We start from the raw sequence: 24,552 nt of genomic DNA, 5'->3' as shown, positions 1-24,552 counted from the left end.
CGTTGTATTCGTCCCTTGACATACAAGTAGTTGGTAGTTTCTCTTTTTCTGCCCACAGTTTGTATTTTAAGAACCTGTTTGTATAATTAGCCGAGCTAGAGACGTTATAGAAATGTTCCCCAAGTATATTCGCTTGTTCTTGTAGTGTTGTCTGAGTGCCTGAAGGTGTGAGTATGTGTATCGTGTATGATGAGTAGTCCCCCTTAAACTTCCTGACCTGGTCCCACATCCTTTTCGATGTGACGGTGCAATTAATTGTAGATACATATTTTCGCCAAGACAATTTTTCCGCCTGTCTCCGAATAAATCGGGCTTTCGCTCTGGCTTGTTTGAAATTGAGAAAATTGCTTTGTGTTGGGTATCTGCGTAAAATTCCCCAGGCCTTGTTCTGCTGCTTTTTTGCTACGGTGCATTCACGTGTCCACCAAGGATTCAGGTTTTTCCGAACCACGCCAGAAGACTGCGGAATGGCCTTTTCAGCTGCAGAAATTATGCAATTGGTAAACTTTTCATTAATTTCCTCAATGCTTAGGTCTGTTAAATTAAGTTCCTCCAGCCTGGCACTTTCTGTAAAAACAGTCCAGTCGGCCATTTGTAACTTCCAGCGGCGTGGTTTTTGAGATATAATGGGTAGTGTTGATGGAAGGTGGATTAAAGCAGGTATATGATCACTGCCATATGGTTTCTCCAGTACGTCCCATTTAAGATCGCTAAATATATCCGGAGAGCAAAACGCTAAATCAATGCAGCTAAAATTATGTGAGCTCGTTGAGAAATGAGTTGGCGCACCTGAATTTAAAAGACAGATGTTATTAGTCAAAATAAAATCTTCGATAAGTTGTCCTCTTTGGTCATTCTTATCGCTACCCCAAAGAGTACAGTGAGCATTGAAATCTCCAACTAAAACAAAAGGCTCCGGCAGCTGGTCAATTAAATTTTCTAAATCTCGAGTTGTGAAATGGGTATGGGGAGGGATGTATAACGAACAGATGGTGACAGTCTTAAAAGTTAAAACGGTGGCAGCTACTGCCTCCAAGGCAGTATTTAGTGAAACGTTCCGTGTAGGAATGCCGCCTTGAACGACAATAGCGACACCTCCTAGACGACTGGAGTGCGCGCGGTCCTTTCTTATGATTGTAAAGCCTTTAAGAAAATTTGTATGCTTTGGTCCTAGGTTCGTTTCTTGAAGGCAGAAAGCCACTGGTGATAACTTATTTAAAATGTCTTTGATATCACCTAGATTGTGAATTAGGCCTCTGCAATTCCAATGAATGATGAAAGCCATGTTATTGGAATTGAAAAAAAAAACTTGTGTGTGTGAGCTTACGAGTTGTAGGTGACATGTATTTAAAAGCTGATTACTCTTACGAAAGGCGGTAACCGTTCAGGTTACCTTTCCTTTTCTTAGCGAAGGTATAATATGCTTATCCTTCTGTAAGCGCTCCAAGGAACGCGGGTCTTTTGGCGTCAATGACGCAGGGGTTTTCGGATCGACATCCATCGCCTTTCCCGAGGCGCTGGACGATCGAGAGCCAGGCGCCGAGACACGCGTCTCGGGCCGTGGAGTGCGGTTCAACTTAGGGCCCTGCGGCACTGTGGTCTGCTGGGCCGTCTTCGTTGCTGATGGAGCAGCAATGGCTGCAGCCACCAAGGGGGCGGTTGGGGTCTCTACAGGGGTACCGGACGTGGACCCTGTAGATTCCTGAGGCCGGTGTGTCGCTGCCCCCTGCCGCGTCACACTGGCATAGCTTGTTTGAGGTAAGTGCCCTAGTCTTTTCCTCGCTTCGTAGAATGAAATCTTTTCCTTTACTGTGAGTGCAATTATTTCTTTTTCTCTTTTCCAGCAAGGGCAGCTCCGCGAGTAAGCAGGATGATCGCCCTTGCAATTGACACATTGTGCGGGAGCATTGCAGTTGTCAGATGGATGGTCGTTGGCACTACACTTCGCGCATGTTTCCTTTCCTCTGCATGATTGAGATGCATGCCCGAACCTCTGGCACTTGAAACACCGCCTTGGGTTGGGTATGTACGGTCTGACGTTGATTTTCAGATATCCAGCGTCGAGTGAACTAGGGACAGTGCTACTACCAAATGTCAAAATCACATGTTTCGTCGGGATCTGTTGGTCATTTCGTCGTAGTGTTATTCTCTGAACCTTAATTACGTTTTGCTCTTGAAATCCTTCGAGTAGCTCTTCGTCGCTGAGGTTCAAGAAGTCTTCTTCAGATATAACTCCCCTGCTAGTGTTGAGTGAGCGGTGTGGAGAGATTGTTACTTTGATGTCACCGATATTGGTGAGTTCGGCGAGCTTTTCTAGTTGACTTTTCTTGGTCAGTTCAAGGAGGAGGTCTCCGCTAGCCATCTTTGAGGCCTTGTAACCCGATCCAATTGTGTTTGCTAGGCATTTCGATACTGTGAATGGTGATAGTTTTCTAACGGTGGTGTTGCCTTCACTATGAAGAACGTGGTATTTCGGAAATGTGTCTTCGCTTGGTTTTAAAAAGAACTGGAATGCTGCTTCGGTGCGACCTCTTTTCAGAGGCCGATCTGAAAGTCGCGGGAACGCTTCTGCCATTGGATGGTTTCAAAATTCGGCGGCGGTGGTAGCCACCCACCACGGAGCCCAACAAGGGGACGCTACAGGTTCCAAGAAACCTGCAGACGCCAGCTATACAGCGCCACTATAACCTAATGTATATACCCAAGGTTGAATATATCACACACGGTTAACCCTTGCCGCCAGGAAATACGGAAGTAATAAGAAGTGAAGAGAAGACAGGAAAGATGGGAAAGCGGGAGAGAAAGACGAAGATTGCAGAGGAGGACAGGAAAAGGCGACTGCCGATTTCCTCCAGGTGGGTCAGTCTGGAGGTGCCGTCTATGTGAAGCAGAGGCCAAAGAGGTGTGTTGCCTCCGCCGGGGGGCCTTAAAGGTCCAAACACCCAGCTTCGGCTCAACCTCCAGGATCCCCCTTTCCCCAGACACGGCTAAGCCGCGCACGGCTACACGCGGGAGGGTCCAACCCTCGTGTGCTCGGGTACGTGGTGTCGCAACACACCAAACGCCTGCTGACGCAGACGCCCCTGCGGGGCTTGTGCCTTTGAAAGCTAGCACAATTCCAATGCCAAATTACTAGATCTTTTTGAGTGCGCGCCATTTTGCTAGTTTAGATTTTGAAGACCCTTCAGGGCCGTCCCAGTACCGTCATTAGCTTCAGCTTGCTTGCGAACCTTTGAATTGGCCCATACCGCCATCTTGTTTTCAACTGCTACTACTTTATTCTCTATAGCTCCTACTTTACTCTCAAGTGCTCCCATGCGCTGCGCGAGTTGGTTAATGCTTGCCTGATTTTCTTTGGAAATACTAAGTAACTCTTGGAGCATTTTGTTCTGCGAGCTTTCCACCCGGCCATCTCCGACTCGCTCATCTCCGAGTCGTCCTGAAGTGGAGGGGGGCCTTACGTTTGGCTTTGCTGACCTCGACTTTGAGTTCCTGCGTGCTTTTCTGCACGGCATTATCCGCCGCTTTCGCACCCTCGACCCTGCTTTGAATGGCCAGCGCAACTTCCTGCTTGCATAGCTCTTCTTTGAGACTAGCAACCTCCTGACGTAGTAGTTGAATTTCACGCCATGCAATATGCTCTGGCGATACCGACCGCGTTACCTTTCTGGGTTTGGGCGTCTTCGCCACTCGATCCGCCCAGGTGAGCTCCTCCTGAAATCTCGTTCGAGACGCCGAGCGCCCACTGGAACGCGAGCGGCTCCGCTTGGCGTCGCGCCGCCACGTAGATAGCGTCCTGGAGCGACCTCTTCCGAGGGTGCTGGCGAAGCTGGTACATAGGCTGGAGTCGCGTTACTGCATTCCTCGGGCCACCTGCGTCTTCTCGGCACGCCGGTAGCGTTAGCGTCTTCTCCTTCTGACGATGTAGGGGACTTGAAATCTGTGTTTGCATACTCTGTTCGCAGTGGGATGTGGACCTTCGCATAGCGAACACATCGGAATGCACTGATGATCGTCCGCTGGTGATTTGTGTCCGCACGTGCGGCACCACTTGCTGTTTGGATTAGGGCAAACGTCGGCACGATCTCCTAAACCTTCGCAGCCGTTACAAACCTCCGTGTGTCTCCTGTACAGCGTACAGCGAAACATGCTCGCGCCACAAGACATATATCTGGGCACCTTCATACCCGTGAACAATACTACCACAGCCGTGGCGTTCTTGATTCTTTTGGCCTCGATGGCTCATGGGTTGCGGCGGTTCACGATTCTTGCTCGGAGTTGAGCCTCGTTGACATCCACGTCGGCACCCCGTATTACTCCTTTACACGTGTCGTCGGGGGAAGCCGGGTACAGATCCGGCACGTGCTTTCGCCTAGCCGGGCTTGCTGTGCCATTACGTAGGCGCGCGCATTTTTCTCGACAGGAGTGCACACCACATAGATGTTTTGGGTACTGTTGGAGCAAATCGTGTGCTCTTCGATTTCTGCAGGAGCCAGGGCCGCCGCCACGGGTAGGGCTTGCTCGAAACTTATTTGACTAACCTTGGTCACGTTCAGGCCGTCCCTCGGCCTGACGATGATGCGATACGTGTCCCTCGGCAGTCGAGGGAGCCTTCAGGTGGCGACGATACGCTGGTGCGCGCTCCGTGAGGCGGCAGTGATGCCTCCGTCCTTTCTCTCGCCACGTCTTGGGTTGCCTTCGCGGGTAGTAGTCGCCGCTCTCATCCCCTTGCCGTTCTTGCGTCCATATGCCGTCATCCAGCCGGGGCGCTTGCCTCTTCTTGAGAGATGTCTTCTCCCTCCACGATCTCCATCCTGCGCTCCATCTTGGTCCGTGGTCGCAGGGCTAGGCCCAGGCCTACCCGCGCTGCCTCGCCGAGGTTAGGCCTAGCTACCGCGCTAGGGTTGGCTGTGCCGCGGCGTAGTCGGAACTTCACAAACTCGTAAAACGTCAAAAAATCACCCACTGTGAAACGTCCGGTACCGGTCAAGCCCTCACATCTTCCTCCGTCGATCAACACATAATTTACTCTGTTTTGAGGAAAGAAAACAACCAAATTCATTGAAAAAACCAGAAGCCGAAATCATCGCATCCGCACTCGTCGGCTTCTTCGTCTTCTTCCAAAAGAACTGCAGGTGTTCAAAATTTCTGGAGTCCTCCACTACGGCGTGCCTCAAAATCAGAAAGTTGTTTTGGCACGTTAACCCTCATCATTAAAAAAACCGTGCCATCGTCGCAATTACAGCTTTCTCATGCGTCATGCCGCCATTGTAAGCGTACAAGTTTCATGACACAGTTGCATTTACGTCATTGTCGTCAAACACTCGTCATCATCCAGTTGTCACGTCATCGTCGTCACTGAGTCGTCTTCACCCGCCTTAGCTGCTTAGTGGCTATGGTATTGGGCTGCTAAGCACGAGGTCGTGGGACCGAATCCCAGCCACGGCGGCCGCATTTCCATGGGGACGAAATGCGAACACACCAGTGTACTTATATTTAGGTTCACGTTAAAGAACTCCAGGAGGTCGAAATTTCCGGAGTCGTACACTACGGCGTGCCTCAAAATCAGAAATTGGTCTTGGCACGTAAAACGCCATAATTTAAACAACCGTGCCATTGTCGCCACTACAGCTTTCTCATGCGTTATGCCATCGTCGTCACGCCATTGTCATCGTGCAGGTTTCATGACACAGTTGCATTCACGCCATTGTCGTCAAACACTCGTCGTCATACCATTGTCACGTCATCGTTGCCACTGAGTCGTCTTCACCCGCCGATGTTGCTTAGTGGCTATTGTATTGGGCTGCTAGGCACGAGGTCGCGGGATCGAATCCCGCCCATGGCGGCCGTACTTAGATGGAGGCGAAATGCGAAAACACCCATGTACTTAGATTTAGGTGCACGTTAAAGAACTCCAGGTGGTCAAAATTTCCGGAGTCCTCCACTACGGCGAAGCTCAAAATCAGAAAGTAGTTTTGTCACGTAAAATACCATAATTTAAAAACCGTGCCATCGTCGCCACTACAGCTTTCTCATGCATAACGCCACCGTCGTCACGCCGTTGTCATCGTACTGGTTTCATGATACAGTTTCCTTCACGCCATTGTCGTCAAACACTCGTTGTCTTCTCATCGTCGTCATGCCATTGTCACGTCATCGTCGTTACTTAGTCGCCTTCACCCGCCGTAGTTGCTTAGTGGGTATGGTATTGGGCTGCTAAGCACGAGGTCGCGGGATCGAATCCCAGCCACGGCGGCCGCATTTCGATGGTGCGAAATGCGAGAACACCCGTTTACTTAGATTTAGCTCCACGTTAATGAGCTCCAGTTGGTCAAAAATTCCGGAGTCCTCCACTACCGCGTGCCTCAAAATCAGCAAGTGGTTTTGGCACGTAAAACACCATAATTGAAAAAGTCGTGCCATCGTCACCACTACATCTTTCTCATGCATCATTTCATCGTCGCCACGCAATTGTCATCCTACAGGTTTCATTATACAGTCGCCTTCACGCCATTGTCGTCGAACACTTGTCGTCATACCACTGTCTCATCATCGTCGTCACTGAGTCGTCTTCACCCGCCGTAGTTGCTTAGTGGCTATGGTATTGGACAGCTAAGCACGAGGTCGCGGGATCGAATCCCAGCCACGGCGGCCGCATTTCCATGGGGACGAAATGCGCAAATACCCGTGTACTTAGATTAATTTGCACAGTAACGAACTCCAGGTGGTCAAAATTTCCGGAGTCTTCCACTACGGTTTGCCTCAAAATCAGAAAGTTGTTTTGTCATGGAAAAAGCTGTAATTTAATATATTTAATTGCGTCTTCTTCATAGAGTCATTGTATGCATTCGTTATCACACCGCGTCGCGGCGCTGCCGAGGTCGTTGCATCATCATCATTGCAACTTTGTCATCTGGTTTCCGTCATACCGTCGTCACGCTTTTGTCGTACACTCGTCCCCATCCTATTGACCTCACCTCCTTGACTTCTTGCTGCCACCGTGAAACCGTCGTCATCGTTTAAGAATTAATATATTACCGTCATGCCATCGTCGTAATACTGCTTTTCTCCTTCTATCAACGTCACTTTTTCTTTGCCATTGCATCGCCGTCACGGCGTCAGCTTCAGCAGTCGTCGTTATTGTTCTATGTTCACGAGCACTCTTCTCAACCGATTGCATTGGCAAAGTGGGACGATACCGGAATGAGGCGAGTGTAGTTGTAGTGCACCGCCTTTGGAGGCGCTACTGAGTCCCGCCTACTGGGCGCTTCCAAAGGTAAGCTGGGGAGCAGTAGCAGAAGACAACCCTTTGCTGGATGGATGGCTGAAGTTGGCGGCTGCGATTTCTCCTTTGTTCGGGTGTGATTGCTTCTTATGCGTTGACAGCTGAAGGAAAGACGTTGGCCTCTATGGTACCGGACATGAACATGATGTTACTGGTGTCGGGATAACCCGGTCCACATATCTGCCAGGTGCTTCCCGCAGACAAGTGCGATGAACCTTAGTTAGACGAATTGGAGCTTATATTAACTAGCCGCTTGGTTTTGTTGAGTAATGCGATGTTTCCATCGTTTTATTTTTTAATTCTACGCTGTGGTAATACTGCTTCTGTACTTGAATAATAGGCCCACGTCTTTAGTGCACTTATATCTGAAACAAGTCCGTGCGGTGCGATGTCGCCACATGTTGCTGTGATCTTTCTGCCGATGAATACGTGTGCCATCGCAGAATAAATTACGTCAATGTTGCCTCAAGAAGAGTAATTGCGAATTTATTGATGGAAATGCGTACACTAGTCAACGAAATCAACAGACGCCAGGGTTAATAAGAGCACAGGTTAGCGCTGTACAGCCGATACAATTCTCCTGCACTAGCAGGCGAACTGCCGTTCTCGCTGCAGTTTTGCAATTTTAAATTCCCTTACGGAGCTCCTTCGAAACTTAGAAAACTAAGCTCTGACCAACTCTGAAGTAGTTTTTTTTTTCTCGAACGCTACTAGAGAGAGATACCACATGATATATATAAAGGCAGAGCAGCGCCAGCCAACGTAGGTGGGCGCTGGCGGCGAGGCCGGGTTTATTCCTCTGCAGCGTAAGCATAATAAAATAAAATTGAGTTAAATACAAAGCGCACATGTAGAGAGGGACTGCGTTGTGAAACATGCAAATCACTCGGCGTGGTAAGTATGCTCAGACAGCATCGAGGTGCAAATGCTTCCCAAGCATGAGGCGAACGTTTCAGCGAAAACGGAGTTGAAATTTATATGCAGCAACTATTAGCAATTCTCGCCCTGAAATACCCATTTTCTTAAGACATTTCTCAAGAGATCACAATATATAAGATGTCCTCGGGCGAAAAGAAGAAAGCTGTTAAAGATACACTTGCCTGTTGTCATTTCGATAAGAGCCAGCGTGATTTCGGCCCTTTACAAACAAGGCAAGGTGCAAACCTCGCACTTAAAAAGTTCAACAACAGTTCAGCATGACGCAACTAGCGATAGTTCCACATGCGCGAAGCCACGCACCAAGTAGATGTAAAAACATGAAGTGCGCGACAGCTGGTGCGAGGACATACCGCGCCGAACAAAACCAACAATTTCAGCTCTTACAAACTTCAGTAGCTTTAACATACAACACGATGTATTCATGCAGTCGTGCTGCCTAGCTATTGCAACGTGGCAAAAAAGCTGCAAACCGCAGAAGTGCATTCAGAACTTTGCGAAATGCCTTTAAACCGCATGCTGCACTGCGGGCGAACCGAACAAAACATGGGCAGGCTGTGATCGACTTCGTTGCTCACCTGTGTAAATATGATCGAGCGCAGAAACACCGACCCGACAAGAGAAAGCATGAGAAGAAGAAATTTCCCACCGAAAGGACCCGACCCATTGCTACCGCTGCACCCGCTGATAACGCTTTGCGGGGAACGATTACAACTGTATCACCGGCACGTTGCATCCATTGTATTTGCGCACCGCAGCGTGCAACAATTCTCGTTCAACATGCCTTGAAGCTTTGGCCACCACACACATGCAAAGGGTGTTGCTTATTTGTGGTCTGAAAACGTACATAAAACAGAGAAGCACGATCAACGACGCAGAAAACGACGGCCCGCGGCTACGTCCTTTATCCGAGCGTACTTCGCAAGGCCCCCACCAGTGGCGCGCCCAGCGGCGCGAACTACGCGTGTGGCCGAAGCAATGGAAGTCTCAAAACGACCACAACACATGTAAAACAAGCGGGACCCAAGAAATACGGTGTGTCGCTATACTGATCGATTGCAAATCGCATTACCGCCGAGATTCATCATGAGCTGAGTTCTGCCGTGATTTTTGTTACAGTAACAAGTAATTTCCGAATTCAAGCATCATTTCCGCAACGGGTTATCTACTAATACGAAATTTGTAACCATTATTCACGAAATGGCAGTGACTTGTAATTATTCAAGACATGTTGATCCATTGTTGTTTGATTTTAGTGAAGTGTTCGACAATGTTACACACGGAAAGCTATTCAGGAAACTTCATAACTATGGTTTCCAGTTTTCATAATTAACTTGATAAGGTCATAGTTAAGTAACAGATATCAGTTTGTAGGTAAGAATGGCTGCTGTCTACATTGTTACCTATTAACTGTTGTGGGCCATAGGGTAGTGTACTTTGCCCCATTTTTATTCTTCATGTATGTCAACGATATAGCTTCTTCTACAGATCCCGGTGTTCACATTAGGTCACTAGCAAATGCCTGTGTCAACTTTCGGAAAGGTGGTTGTGCCGCGAAGATCAAACCTGTTTAAGTAGCGGTCATGCAGGTACTTATGAATGGTGTTCAGAATGGTCGACGAAATTGAATTTAGAGAAAACTGTACTATTACGGGTAACAAACAAAAATTATCCTTTTCATTTACCTTAGCTAGTAATGGTTCTCTTATAAGAGAAGTTAGCGATTACAAATATTTGGGAGTTACCATAAGCAATAACCTTACCTGATCTAAGCATGTCGATCGTATTTGCGTATCTGTAACCAGCAAGATTGTTTTTTTTTTCAAAGACAAAAGTTGAAACCGGCGCCTCCTGAGCTCTAACTACTAGCTTTCAAAACATTTATTTTACCGAAACTAAAATATGGAAGCATTTCATAGGGTCCATTTTGCATTAAATATAAATGAGAAATGGTGAAAAGGCGTGCCCATGTTCATTTTGTCTGATAAATTGAGGTCATTTATTTGCTGTTCACGCGTATTCGCGTTAACAATATTCTCACAATGGAGTATGGAAGAAAAATTGCAAGACTGAAATTGCAAGAGGGCAAGACTGCACCCCCCTGAAACAGTGTTCAGGGGTTTGCAGCTGGGCAGTGAAAAGGGAAAGCGGGGGGGGGGGGGCGGAAGGCTAATTCGTCAAACACGAGAAAAGGCGCCGCGTGTGTTTCGCAGAGTGGAACAGTGACACTATGCGCTGACTACAGACAACAAAAAAAACTATGAACAATTCTAGGAGGAATCTTTAGCAAAACTTAATGACTAAGGAGGCTCTATAACGGAGAGGAGGAGGAGGAGGAGGAGGAGGAGGAGGAGGAGGAGGAGGAGGAAATAACCTTAATGTGTGCCCTGCGAGTTGGCAGGGAGGGCCACGAGTTCATGGGTCCTGGCGGCATCCTCGGCCCACTGGACGGCCCATAGTTGACCCTCGAGGGCGGGGTTGAGCAGCGCGGCCTCCCAGCGCGCGAGAAGGCTGTTGCTAGAGGCGGCGTTCTCGTTATTGTTACGAATCCCTCGGCATTCCCATAATATATGCTCCAGAGTGGCTCTGGATTCACATGTGTTGCATTTGTTCGTTTGATATACATCCGGATATATGATGTGCAAGAGCGCAGGATTCGGATACGTCCTAGTTTGCAACTGCCGCCATGCGACAGACTGTTTTTTTATAACTTTTGGGTGAGGTCGCGGGAATATGCCCCTCTGTAACCTATAGTGTTTTGTGATGTCATTATATGTGGTCATTCTGTCCTCTCACTCATCTACCGCACCGTCACGTCCGGAGGGTGCCGGGGCGTCACTTGCGACCGTAGCTCGGTCCGTAAGCCCGCGAGCCGCGTCGTGTGCCGCCTCATTGTTGCCGTCCTCCGCGAGGGCGTGAGCGGGTGTCCATGTCGTGTATATCTTTCTTTTGCAATCTTGATCTCCTGCAAGAAGAATGCGTAGCGCCTCCGGGGAGTTTCAGCTGATGGCAAAGTTTCTTACTGCCGTCTGAGAGTCGCTGACCGTCACGGTTGCGTTAGTCTGAGCTACTGCGAGCGCTATGGCTACTTCTTCAGCTGTATCGTTACTTACGATGCGTATCGTCACGCACGTCTTACACTGTTTCTCGCCATCGATTATGGCTGCCGTAAACCCCAGTCTCACTGTATCGAGCCGCGTCTACGAAGACTGCGTCTTTGTCGCTTCCGAATTTCTTCTGTATCTGCTTCGCTCTCTTCTCTCGTCGGTTCTTATTGTGTTCTGAGTGCATGTTCTTTGGTATGGGGAGTATTACCCTTTGTTTCCTTCGCCTCTCTCGGGATGTCAACCTTGCCACCACGCTGTGTGTGGTAACCTATGTCTAGTCTCTATAGGATGTGTCTAACTGCTCTAGTCTTAGCCGTTTGTATGGTGCCGTACATTGCGCTTCAATGAGCTCGTGTATCGTGTTGTGTAGGGCTAATTGCAGCAGCTTGTTCGTGCTGGTGCTGATCGGTAGCGCTATGGCTAGTTTGTATATTTTCCGAATAAGGCATTCTAGTTTGATCTTTTCCGCCACCTGCCATTTCAAGTACGGCGCTGCGTATACTATTCTACGTACGACGAAGGCCTCTATTAACCTGATCGTGTATTCCTCTCTCATACCATTGTGTTTGTTTGCTGTCCTTTTGATTAGCCTCCTGATTTGCGCTACAATTTCCTCCAGTCTTCTGAGCGTTTCTCCGTTGTTGCCCTTGGCTTCGATGAGGAGCCCCAATACCCTGATCCTGTCGACCTTGGGCATGGGTTTCCGATCTGCCGTCTTCAACTGTATCTCCTCTCTATAAGTGAGATCTTCCCTGTAGTTGCCTGGTTTGCGACCTCTGCGAGTCGGTCTGTACAGGAACAGCTCCGATTTCTCTGCCGAGCAGGTTAGCCCTGTCCCCTCTAGTTGTCGTTCGATTGTTTCGACCACTGTTTGAGGCGTTTGTTATATTTGCCGGCACTTCCGTTTCTCACTCATAGGGTGATATCGTCTGCGTATAAGTATGATTGAGTCCCTCGATTTCTTGTAGCTTGGCTGGCAGCCCGATTAGCGCCTGATTGAACACCATTGGTGATAATAGCGAGCCCTGTGGCGCACCTGCGCTGCCTAAGTCAATCTCCTCCGAAATTAGGTCTGCTATCGTGATCTTTGCCTTTCTGCAAGTTTGGAAATTACGTCAATAATGGTACGTCCATTTTCTCAGTCTTAGTTCTCCTACTCTGTATTGTTGCATGTGTCACGCTATCAAAGGCCTTTTTTAGGTCCAACCCCAGAATTGGCTTTGGCGATCTGCCCGAATATTCTATGATCTGATGTTTTAGTTGCAATGGAGCGTCCTGCGCTGAGAGCATTCTCTGAATCCTATCATCGTGGGTGGTGGTTATCCTCACTAGGACCACGTTCTCCGTAAGTTTCCCCACGCAAGAGGTGAGAGATATGGGTGTCAACTTCTCAATCTGCAGTCGCTTGCCCGGTTTAGGTATTAACACGATTTGTGCCGTCTTCCATTGCTGCGGAATCTGCCCTGCCTTCCAGCATTCCTTAATATATTCTGTTAAATTAATTATAGACTCATCGTCCAAGTTCCTTAGCGTTTTATTCCTTAATCAGTCTAGTCCGGGGCCGACTTGGTATTGAGTTTCTGTAGGGCTGGCCTGACCTTTGAGTCGCCGATTTCGTTGTCTAATTCGTCATTTGCCCGCCCTGTGTAGTCAGGGTGTATGACGGGCATAGCTGGCGAGATGTATCTTTTCTCGATTTCCTTGAGGAATTCCTACTCTGTCCCTCGGTACGCTTCTATTAGCCGATTTATATTTTGCCTATGTGCCGACTTCGTCCCGTCCGGGTCTAACAAATATCGAAGGATGTTCCATGTCTTTGCCATTTCTATCTGACTGTACATGTCGTTGCCTTTTTCCTCCCACTGTTGTCTGCCTAGCTGCTGGGCGTACTATTCTATGTCCCGGTTCAATTTAGCTGCCCTTCTAAGAAACGTCCAATTGTGTTTTGTTGGTTCCATCTCTGTTGCAACCCTGTCTTAGGTTCCCACATGTGTGGAAGCTTAGTGTCTACCGTCTCTAAATTCGCCTCCGGCGGGACAGTCCAAATTAAATATACATTAGAAACGTCACCCCTTAGAGGTAGATAACACATTTTCCAGGCACACCATGCAGCGTTTCACTCATTGTAACTTCTCTAAATACTTCGCCGCCGGTTTGTTACAGCTCTAGCGGATAGTACGAGATTAGCATAAATTGTGTGTAATTTTTTTTTTTTACGAAAGCTCCTTAAACATAGCACACGTTATACTGAGAGGGCATTCTTCTTCGCCTTGTCGCCTACCATTCCTTGCTCGTCTTCATCTTACTCTCTTTTCAAGTTTACTCCTTCTGAGGGGCCTCTTTGAACTTGACTTTTTAAAAAAATATGCATAATCTATTCTTTTATATATCTACCCAGCTACGTATGGAAAGTGCACCGCACGTGGCTATATGCATGCACTGTGCCATACACTGTGGCACACACATACACACACACACACACACACACACACACACACACACACACACACACACACACACACACACACACACACACACACACACACACACACACACACACACACACACACGCGCGCGCGCACACACACACACACACACACACACACACACACACACACACACACACACACACACACACACACACACACACACACACACACACACACCACGACAGGTCTTTCCATTTCAATGCTGGCATTTCTTGTGTTTATGTGCATGTTTATTTTTATAATATCAATGTGGACGTCCATCTGACGAAAGCGTTTTGTTCTGTATATTTTTTTAGAAGTGTTCTTTCACGAAACAAGAAGGAAACTGCTCACTCATGTTTTTCGGTCTGCTAACAAAGACGCAGATAGGCGCTCTCGATGTGATGTCTCACTCAACAGGGAAATGTGCGGTGCACGAGTTACATTGGACATTGCGGAAAGGAAGAAAAAATAATAGATCGCTAGCTACAGAGCAAACCTCAAGTTGAAGGAAGCCATAAGGATAAAAATTGTGCTTCGCTGTTTGAAACGAGAGAATCGGGGGGTCAGGATGGGCCACCGCTCCGGGTGCCATTGACCCTAGTACCGCAGCTGCATGTAGTGCCCAGATTTCTTAACCAGTCTTTCGTTGAGGGAAGTTCTATACAAGCGTACAGATGATTGACTGGTTTCAGAACACGGTCATATGCTATGCATTCTCTTCTTTTCGCTCATTTGTTAATTTTCGGAAGCTACGATTACTACAGTCATGTAAAGTCAACTTTGTTTGCACTGTCTTTCTTTTATTAGCCTTTTTCATTATTGTGTATGCATATTCAACATCACCGTATCAATATTTTATTATTTGTAATGTCTTGTATCCATTTATATATGTATTATTATTTTTAATGTATTAATAACCGGTGGTCTACACGTACTCGTACTTCCTGCCGGTTGCCTCGAACACAAGCAGTATGACTAATGCCGGCTGGATATGTATAAGTCTAATGATTGTATATTATAATCTTTGAGTGTTCTCTCCCCCCTGACACAATGCCTCTAGGGGCCTGTAAGGTATTTTTAAATAAATAAATTAATTAATGACGTGATGATAGGATAAGACGGCTATGAACTGCGATCTGAACGTATGTAATGAAGATTATTATTATTTCTACAATTATGACTATAGAGGACATAGCTTCAGAGAAGAAAAAAAGGCACGGTGGCCATTTCATCATAAAACAATCATCATCATCATCATCTTCTTCTTCTTTTTCTTCAGCAGCAGGCTGTTCTATGTCCACTGCAGGACGAAGGCCTCTCCCTGCGATCTCCAATTACCCTTGTACTGCGCCAACCGATTCCAAGTAGCGCCTGCGAGTTTCCTAATTTAATCGCCCCACCTAGTCTTCTGCCGTCCTCGACTGCGCTTCCTTCTCTTGGCACCTATTCTGTAACCCTAATGGTCCAATGGTTATATATCCTGCGCATTACATTACCTGCCCAGCTCCATTTTTTTTCTGTTAATGTCAATTAAAATATAGGCTATACCCATTTGCTCTCTGATCGCCACACCGCTCTTTTCCTGTCTCTTAACGTTACGCCGAACATCCTTGGTCTGTCGCTCTTTGCGCGGTCCTTAGCTTGATCTCGAGCTTCTTTTTGTCAGTCTCCAAGTTTCTGCCCCGTATGTTAGCACCGGCAGAATGAACTGATTGTACACCTTTCTTTTGAGTGACAATGGTAAGCTTCCAGTCAGGATCTGACAATGTCTGCTGTACGCGCTCTAGCTTAATTTTATTCTTCTGCAAATGTCCTTCTCATGATCAGGATGCCCTGTAAATAGTCGACCTAGGTAAACGTACTCCTTCACAGACTCTAGAGGCTGACTGGCGATCTTGTTCCCTTGCCAGGCTATTGATCATTATCTTTGTCTTCTGGATAATAATCTTCAACCCCGCTCTTACACTTTCACTGTTAAGGTTCTCAATCATTTGTTGTATCTCGTCCCCAGTGTTGCTGAACAGAGCAGTGTCCTCTTCAAACCGAAGGTTGCTGAGATATTCACCGTTGATCCTCACTCTTAAGCCTTCCCAGTTTAATAGCACGAACACTTGTTCCAAGCATTCTTTATAGGTATCTTCCTTCTTTTCCTCTGGAGGATTAAGGTAGCTGTGGAATCTCTGTAGAGATCTTCCAAGATATTTACGGAAGTCTCCTGTGCCGCATCGTTCGGGCTGTGCGCGTGTACGGCGCTGCCAGAGCCCCCATCAAGACGCTGGGTCATTTATTTACCGTCTCTTCCCGACTATATACTTGGTGAGCAGCTAGCGGCACTAGTCCAATAGAACGCCTCTTCTGGCGAGGCATTCTCCTTTTCGTCCGCCACCACAGCGCTCGCACCACTCCGTTGCGCAGCGCTCCTTCCCCTCGGGCCGGCATACATCACTGCTGCGGACCACAAATATGCGTCTTCCTGTCTGCCGAGGCGCCACGCAGTCTGGTCCGTTTAGATTGCGGAACGGAGAACGTTCGTGGTGTAAACGGGCCTCCGCTGCGGAACACGGTGGCGGCACTGGAAGAAAGAAGGTATGCTAGAAAGAGCTTCCGGCTGCGCTTTCTTTCCCCCGTGCCAGCGAAGACAACTTCGGGGCGTCAGCTTTCCCACGGACAAGTTCTGCGGAGAAAACCGCTGCCGCCGGAAGATAATCTTTTTTGTGCACGCACAGCCCCCACACAGGTCGTTCGCTCGGGCCTTTCCTTTGCGCAGAAACGCACCAACCGTAGCTTCACGCGGTGACCTATGCCTCCACAGGGCAGTCTGTCTCTCGTCCAGGAGGAGAAACAAATGCCTGTACCGAAACTCAGCATGATGAGTCGACTGCGGTGCGTTGATAGCTGACGGGGAAATGCGTGAGAAATTTGGAAGCCACTTCCATGATTCTCCGTTAACATATCAGAGAGCATAGCAAATAGCAACCGACGTAACGACATAGCGTTAGCCTTGCGTGACGCACACTGAGCATGCCCAGTACGTAAGCGGCGTTGGTGCTATTGAGGGTGTACGCCATTTTAGGGATTTAGCGTTCGTAACCTCGTTTAGCCTTGAGTTGTGGAACATGGGGGCATCCGTCGAAGAGGCTGCCATCCAATTTGGATCAATAAAAAAATTAACCAGTGGAGTTTTACGCGCCAAAACCACGAATGGTTATGAGGCACGGGAAGGCGAGGGGGGAGATGGAAGCTACAGCATTGACTGGCTCATGTTGCCACGATTTGCTTCAGATTTTTCGGTTCTTAGGCTTATCGCAAGACGCCTTATTTGATGCAGCTTGCCTCCGAGATCTTGCGGCGCGCGCCACAATCCAAGCGCGCTGCCAGGCCTCAGATGCCATGGAATTCAAAATTTTGCTTGTATCTCCTATAGACGGCGCAACAACCTCCATTTTATGATCTAGTCGGTGCCAATGGTCGGTGCTGTGCGAATGATACGGATAAGGTACGGGATTTGGTTAATATTTGGTGTGTATTTGATTTACTTAGTACTTTAAGACTATATGCATTTAGGTGGCGTCGCAGCCGTTTGCCCTTTGCGTTCCACTCAGTTTCATTATTCTAAAGGATAAGTTCATGCAGTGTGCTACAACGTACGATAGCGTTATACTGTTGCGTCCCCCACTAATGCTATTGTAAGTAAATCATGAGAGTGACTTGTTGGGCTAGTGGTACATGGTTATACTAGGAGAATGTCAGCAAACTTGAGAGTAGAAAAAAAAAAATCAAGAGGCAGACATAGACAAAGAGACAGGAAGGTGGCTGGACTAACAACTGATCTTCATTCATGAAAACGACGTCCCCCAAGTCCGTACTGAACATGCGCAGGCACAACAAAACAAAAACACAGTCAACACCTTATCTATACACGTCTACAGTTATCAAGAAATAAAAGCTCTTTCTTGGTTAGGAACATACCCGCCGTGGTTGCTCAGTGGCTATGGTGTTGGGCTGCTAAGCACGAGGTCGCGGGATCGAATCCCGGCCACGGCGGCCACATTTCGATGGGGGCGAAATGCGAAAACACCCGTGTGCTTAGATTTAGGTGCACGTTAAAGAACCCCAGGTGGTCAAAATTTCCGGAGTCCTCCACTACAGCGTGCCTCATAATCAGAAAGTGGTTTTGGCACGTAAAACCCCAAATATTATTATTATTATTATTGGTTAGCAACACAGATGGCGCGCTTACACACTTCTCGGGGCCACATTTGCTGGGCTTATAGTCCAAGAACTAAAAAGACGTTGCTACCGTACCAATCCGCTCACTCGAAACTGGTCAAGCGTGGCATAGCCTCTTTGTGCTTGTCGAACGCGGTGGAAAAGAGTTCATCATCATCATCATCATCAGCCTGGTTACGCCCACTGCAGGGCAAAGGCCTCTCCCATACGTCTCCAACAACCTGCGTACAACAAAAGAGTTGTACGCATCTAATGCAAGACAGTGCCGCCCAGCAAGAAAGGAGACTGTTAGCGGCAGGCTATCCAACGACTTTGATCACTGCAGTGGGTGAATCTGTGTGCAAGCGTTTGAAAATGAAAAACAGGGGGGATCGCGAAGTGCGAGACAAAATAATAAAAGAACTTGGTGGTTATGCCGTATGTACATGGTATTTCACATAGATTGGAAAAGGTTGCGGCAAGAAACGACGTCAGTTTGGTTTGTTCTGCGCCTTGTAAGCTGGCAAAACTTTCATGAGGGTCTCGCAGCACAGTTCGCGAAAGAGTACGTGCAATACCAAGCATGTCTTGAAGCACCGCACGTGCGACACGTGTAGTGTACAGTATTCCGTTGAAATGTGGTAGAGATTACATAGGGCAAACCGGTCGCTGTATGAATGATCACATGCGTGAGCATGCAAATCTAATACCCACAGGCACAAGAGGCAATCTTCCGCTGCATTGTAAGGAGTGCGGTTGTAACCCTATCTTCAGTGACGTTTCAATCTTGGCGAAGGCTAAGACTCAGCAGGGAAGAGAGCTGATTGAAGCCTATCGCATATATAAACTTGGCCCCGAGAAGTGTGCAAGCGCGCCATCTGTGTTCCTAACCAAGAAAGAGCTTTTATTTCTTGATAACTGTAGATGTGCATAGATAAGGTGTTGGCTGTGTTTTTGTTTTGTTGTGCCTGCGCATGTTCAGCACGGACTTGGGGGACGTCGTTTTCATGAATGAAGATCAGTCCAGCCACCTTCCTGTCTCTTTGTCTATGTCTGCCTCTTGATATTTTTTCTACTCTCAAGTTTGCTGGCATTCTCACTAGTATAATCTTGAGTAAAACTCTGTATTTGCTAGTCGAAAGCACTTTGTCCAGTTGCAAAAGTAGGTCTTTGCTGGGTATTCAAAGAAAACGTTTTACTTTCCTTTCGGGAGCTCCATAAAGTCAGCCTAGACGGCTCGAATCGTGTTAAGCCCGTATGTTAAAAAAGGTGAACTAGCTGCGCTTATTTTGCTAGAAAAATACTTGACCTAACCATAGAGCTGAACATGACATGTCTGTGCATACACCACTTGATGGGGATGCTCCTAGCACCCGAAATGAAACCAATAAAACTGTGACAGAGGAAAAGACGACAGATAGCGCTGAACAGTGCAGCACTTTCACACTGCATGTGCTAAGCGCAAGGTCAACTGATGCATCGATATTTTAGTAATAATCTGTGATACCATGTCTAAATGCAAGAATTCCGCTAAAGCAACGACCAAGTTCGACTGGAAAGCCCTTTCAACGCCTACGAAGTTGCCTTCTATGAAACATGCTAACATAATATGCTCCGAGATGTAGCAACAGAAATTATGGAAATCTCTCGCTCTGTATAGAAACCAATGGGAAGTGTTTCACCGGTAGATGGTTATTCAGAATTCGTTGGGCCAGCAGAAGCACCAACATGCTTGTGTAAGGCGAGTAACTATGTATAACGCGTGCGTTTGTGTGAGAACAGCAACAAGCCGATGCCGACGATGGTGACGACGACAGTATGACCCGAATTCGCGACCTGTCGTTCTCCGGCGAAGAAACCTCATGACATTGTGCCGCACAGGGTGCAACAAAAATCTCGTGCAAGGTTTGTGTTTATCCAGTACACATTCCACAAGCTGCGCTGGAAGGCATACACCAAATCAGGAGGCTGCACTGTGTGAGACGTCGACATAGCTTTGTCACTAGCACTAACCCACAGAGTGCGTAAATACTGGAACGGGCGTGGCTAAGAGGAAGCGCCCCGCTACAAACTCGCCTGGTTCTTTCCATCGCGTTGCATGTACACAAACTATACCCTCTGACACTGTCCGGGCGTCCAGAGGGCATTGTGCACACATGTGACCATGAACCACGAAATAACACTGCAAAAACTGCGGCGCTTAGCTTTATACTAGCGTGCAAATCCAGAAGGAAGGTAGATTGAATGGTAGAGAGGAGATAGAGAGAGGAGGGAGGGGATGGGGGCAAAACCGACGCAGTCGCGAAACAAGACTTCACTCTTAGATCGCAGTTCCCATACAGAGGGGGCGGGGAGGCCATGGAAAAGATGACGTGAGAAGGCAAAGAACCGCTATGAATACAGACACGACAGTGGTCGCGCGCGAACGGATGGTACGGTACGGTACGTTTCTGCTATTTCTGAAAAAAAAGCACCATGTACATTTGTCAAGCGGACACTGACGCAGGGCGTGCAGACGGAAAACCCTATTGAGGCACCGTAGGGTCCAGGCAACACTACGGAAGCGGTCGCACGTCAAATTAGCCCTATGGCATGGCTCGAGGCCGCGGATTCAATCCAAACCGCGCCAGCCGCATTTCGACGGGAGCGAAATACAAATACAAGATTTAGGGGCGCGTTAAAGAACAACATGGTGTAAAGAATAATCCGGAGCCCACCAGTACGGTGTGCCTGATAATCCGATTGGGGTTTTGGCATGTACACTCCCATAATTCAGTTAAGTTTTAACGCTTCTGCCGCGATGTGATGTACTATAATATGAGGCAATGATAATGTCCAACCCTCTCAGAGGTTATGAACAATGACGCACAACAAAGCCTCAAGCAAACACGTCTCCTTGTGTGTTCTGTGTTCGCATGCAAGCAGCAGTGGTGCACGCAAAGTAATGTTTAACAACAATTCACCACTCTCCTATTGAACTAAACGCTGAAGAAATTAAATATTCGCCGTCAACATCTCTGTTAATGATCGTCAATCAAAGATAATAGCACAAAAGGCTTTAGTTATATCAATTCCCACAGGGCGTGAGATCCACATAATATTTTTATTGAAATCCGCTAAAAATTGTTATCCGTTAAAGGTGGACTATTGCCACCACCACTAGACGAAGCGGACAATGCAGTTTTAAAACACTCCTTTATAAAAAATATTTACTGGTAGAACCTGTCGAGTAGCTGTTGTCAAGGTGGTTGCAGGCTGTATTTTGACACCACGTCAGCAATCGGGAGGCTTTGCGATCAGGGCAGGCGTGGAATAACCGAAGCTTTTTGTATTGTGTAACGTGAGGATGCGCGCATTGGCCGTGTTTCAGTGGCGCTGCCGCGAGTGGAACGGGATCTTATGCCCCGTTAACACTAAGAAATTTCTCTTCGTCGACAACACCAACACAGGGGAAAAAAGAAGAGAAGCCCTTGCTGCGGCCATTGGTCCTTCACCGATTTTCGCCGCCGGAAAAAAAAAATATGCCATCGCTTTTCTCAAGGTAATCAGAGCACGAGAAGTGCAATATAACGAAGTGGATAGAGGCGGATGGTGCTCTTGTTTGTCAACATCCAGTTAGCTATTTTGCAAATATCTCAGAAATGGCCGGTCATGTCGCTGTTTGCAAGTATATTTTCGGTGTTTCCTACATATGTGCCGTGCTTCGTGTGGGGAGAAGTCTCCAGGACGAGTGTACAGTGCGGTACATGGACATTATGTGCGTTAAAATAGCTGTGGATTTAGCATACGTGCGCGTTTCCCATGTTGGTACGAGCCGAATAGAGATATATCACCGTGACTACGTAGCAGTTTTTCTTTCGTAACTGTTCCGTTGATGAAAATTGACGCGATCATTCCAACCCGTTGCAAAATTCATTGGTCTCCGAATAAGAAGATGGTTTGTCTGCGCTGGGTATAGCTGCATTCCAGCAAGTAAGGTGCAATGCAAATGATGAGCGCTAACGTCGTCTTACCCTACTTAGAGAACAGTCGAGACCGGCAGTGCTGTCATGCACGTGCTCTAACTGCGAGCACGATCAACACGCTTTGGCTAACATACGTCGCTGTAGCTGCAGAGGCTACAGTGCCAGTGTTTGCAGCGCTAAAGCAGCCCACGGAGTCAATGGCCGTGCGAGTGTGATTCGTAATCTTTATGGAAGGTCGTTAGCGTATTTGCCCACGTAATATAACGTATCCGATTGTCGTGTGTGCAGTGTATTTGAGTTTTTAAATTTATTTTATAGAGACATACGAAATGCTGTTGCACTAACTACGAATTCATAAAAAAACCTGCGAGAAGTGACCTGGCCAGTTTCAACGCGTCTGGCGAGAGTTGGCGGCGACGACGAGCATTCCGTCGCGCGCGACGAGGTCGGACGGCCGCCGACTCTCGCGCGGTAGAGTTTCGAGGTGTTTGTGAACATTACTGGGGGATCGCGATTTTGTTGTTCACGGGACCTTAAGGCATTTTCTTGATTTTTCCTAAGAATTTGGTACTCACATTAGCACATTTTTCTGAATAATCTTTCAGTTCATAAACAGCGCTGCTGGACCTGCTGCTGGACGGCCCAAAGCTGTTGGTCTTGGTCGCAGCTCTTGTGGCAGCCTCGAGCCACGGCGGGATCGTTCTTGTTCTTGCTTCCTCTGAATTTTTGATGCAGTACCACAAGATGTGCGTGTGATCTGCTGTCTCCGTCCGGCGGACCCAGCACTTATCGGTTGGGTATGTCTCGGAGTACATGCGATGCATCAGTCCCGGGCTCGGTAGCGATCCGGTCTGGAGCTGTCTCCATAGTACCGCCTCCGCTCGACTCAGCCTCGGGTATGGGGGTGGGAGAGTACTGCGAACCAGGCGGCAGGCCTTCGTGATCTCGTTGTAGTCCGTCATGCGGTCCTTGGCTCCGAACCACGTCGGTCGGTCTGTCGCCGGGGTGCGGTCGGTTAGCGCTCGCGCCGCTGCGTGTGCCATCTCATTGTAGTCCTCAGTGCGTTCCGACGCGTCGCCCGCGTGCACCGGGAACCACTTCATTCTTACTTTTCTGCCTTGCGGTTTGGCTGCTCGCAGTACGAGCTCGGCCTCCTTGCAGATTTGGCCTTAGGCGATGTTTCGCACCGCCTGTCTCGAGTCACTCAGCACCGTATGGCAGACTGCATCGGCGATGGCCACCTCCTCCGCTTGTTCCGCTCCGGCGCTTCTCACGCTCGCTGCCGTCCTCGTGGCGCCGGTTGACGCCTCTATAGCTCCGTTTACATGAATGCGGCAGTGGCGCATCGCATTTCCAAGCGCATTTGGGAAAGGCGATGCGACGCCGTTTACATGTAGAGCATTAACTCTCGCGAGAACGTAGCGCCACATGGTGTCGTATAAGGGAAGTGCAGCCAATTTCCAGTGTAACTGGTTTCCGGTAGTGGGCCGAATGCAAGTTGGTGGCTGAGTGTCGACTGTACCGACTACCGAGAGCCTGACGCTTGTGCAAAATGCTTGGGAATGCAGCGTTCCGTCTCTCTAATCTAACAGCTCACCAATATTTAATTCAGATATGATGGCAAGCAGAGCAGTGGTTTCATCTGCGGAGAAATAGGTTCGCGTATAGCATGCTGCGGCGAGCGAAGTTCCCGTGGGGGACGCCATTTTGTTTCTGCTTCGGGCGATGCTGTCTCGCAGCTTCACCAGCGCGGCAGTCCCGCCGCTAATTCCTTCCCATAATTCCTAATGCGACGATCCTGCGTTTACATGTCCGCAAGCCCTTACAAAAATTTCTAGTAACTTCCAATAAATTTTTTAGACAAATGTTACTAGAACCTACCAGTAGCCTATTGAATTTCTTTATACCGTTTTCAAACTTCTTATATACTTCATATCAACATTCTATCGACTATTGGACACTGGACTATTGGATATTGAATTGAAACCTTTTTTAAAAACTTTCTTTAGACAATGAATGAACATGCTTTAGATACTAAAAGCAGGATTTACTGACCATTTTCATACTTCCTCGAAACATTTTAGTAACATTCTACTTTCTGTTGCTTGATCTAGAAACATTTCAGTAACTTTCTGCTAACTTTCTGTTGCTCGATCTAGAAACTTTTTAGTAACATTCTGCTAACTTTCTGTTGCTTGATCTAGAAACATCCTAGCAACTTTCTATAACTCGACCTAGAAATGGCCTAGTAACATTCTACACCAATTTTCTGTTGCTCACCCTAGAAAAATTCTAGCAACTATTTTAGTATGCTTTAAATGTGCTGGGGACATTTAAACAAATTTCTCCGGCATTTTTAAAATATATTCTGGTGCTGTTCCAATGTAACCTTCAACATGAGTAGTATATATAAATGTGTTTGTCTATGAACAAAACACACCAGACTTTTTGAAAACTAACGTTTATTTAGCACATTTCACAACCCGCGCATGAGCATCGATGACAACGTGTTTTCGAGCTCCGCAGCGTCGAAGTGGCTTGCTGTGTAGCCTAAGGGAAGAGAAAAAGTAAAAAGAGTT

The sequence above is a fragment of the Dermacentor variabilis genome, unplaced genomic scaffold (assembly GCF_050947875.1).
Source record: "Dermacentor variabilis isolate Ectoservices unplaced genomic scaffold, ASM5094787v1 scaffold_13, whole genome shotgun sequence".
Classification (NCBI taxonomy): Eukaryota; Metazoa; Arthropoda; class Arachnida; order Ixodida; family Ixodidae; genus Dermacentor; species Dermacentor variabilis.
Note: the sequence above shows the minus strand (reverse complement) of the source record.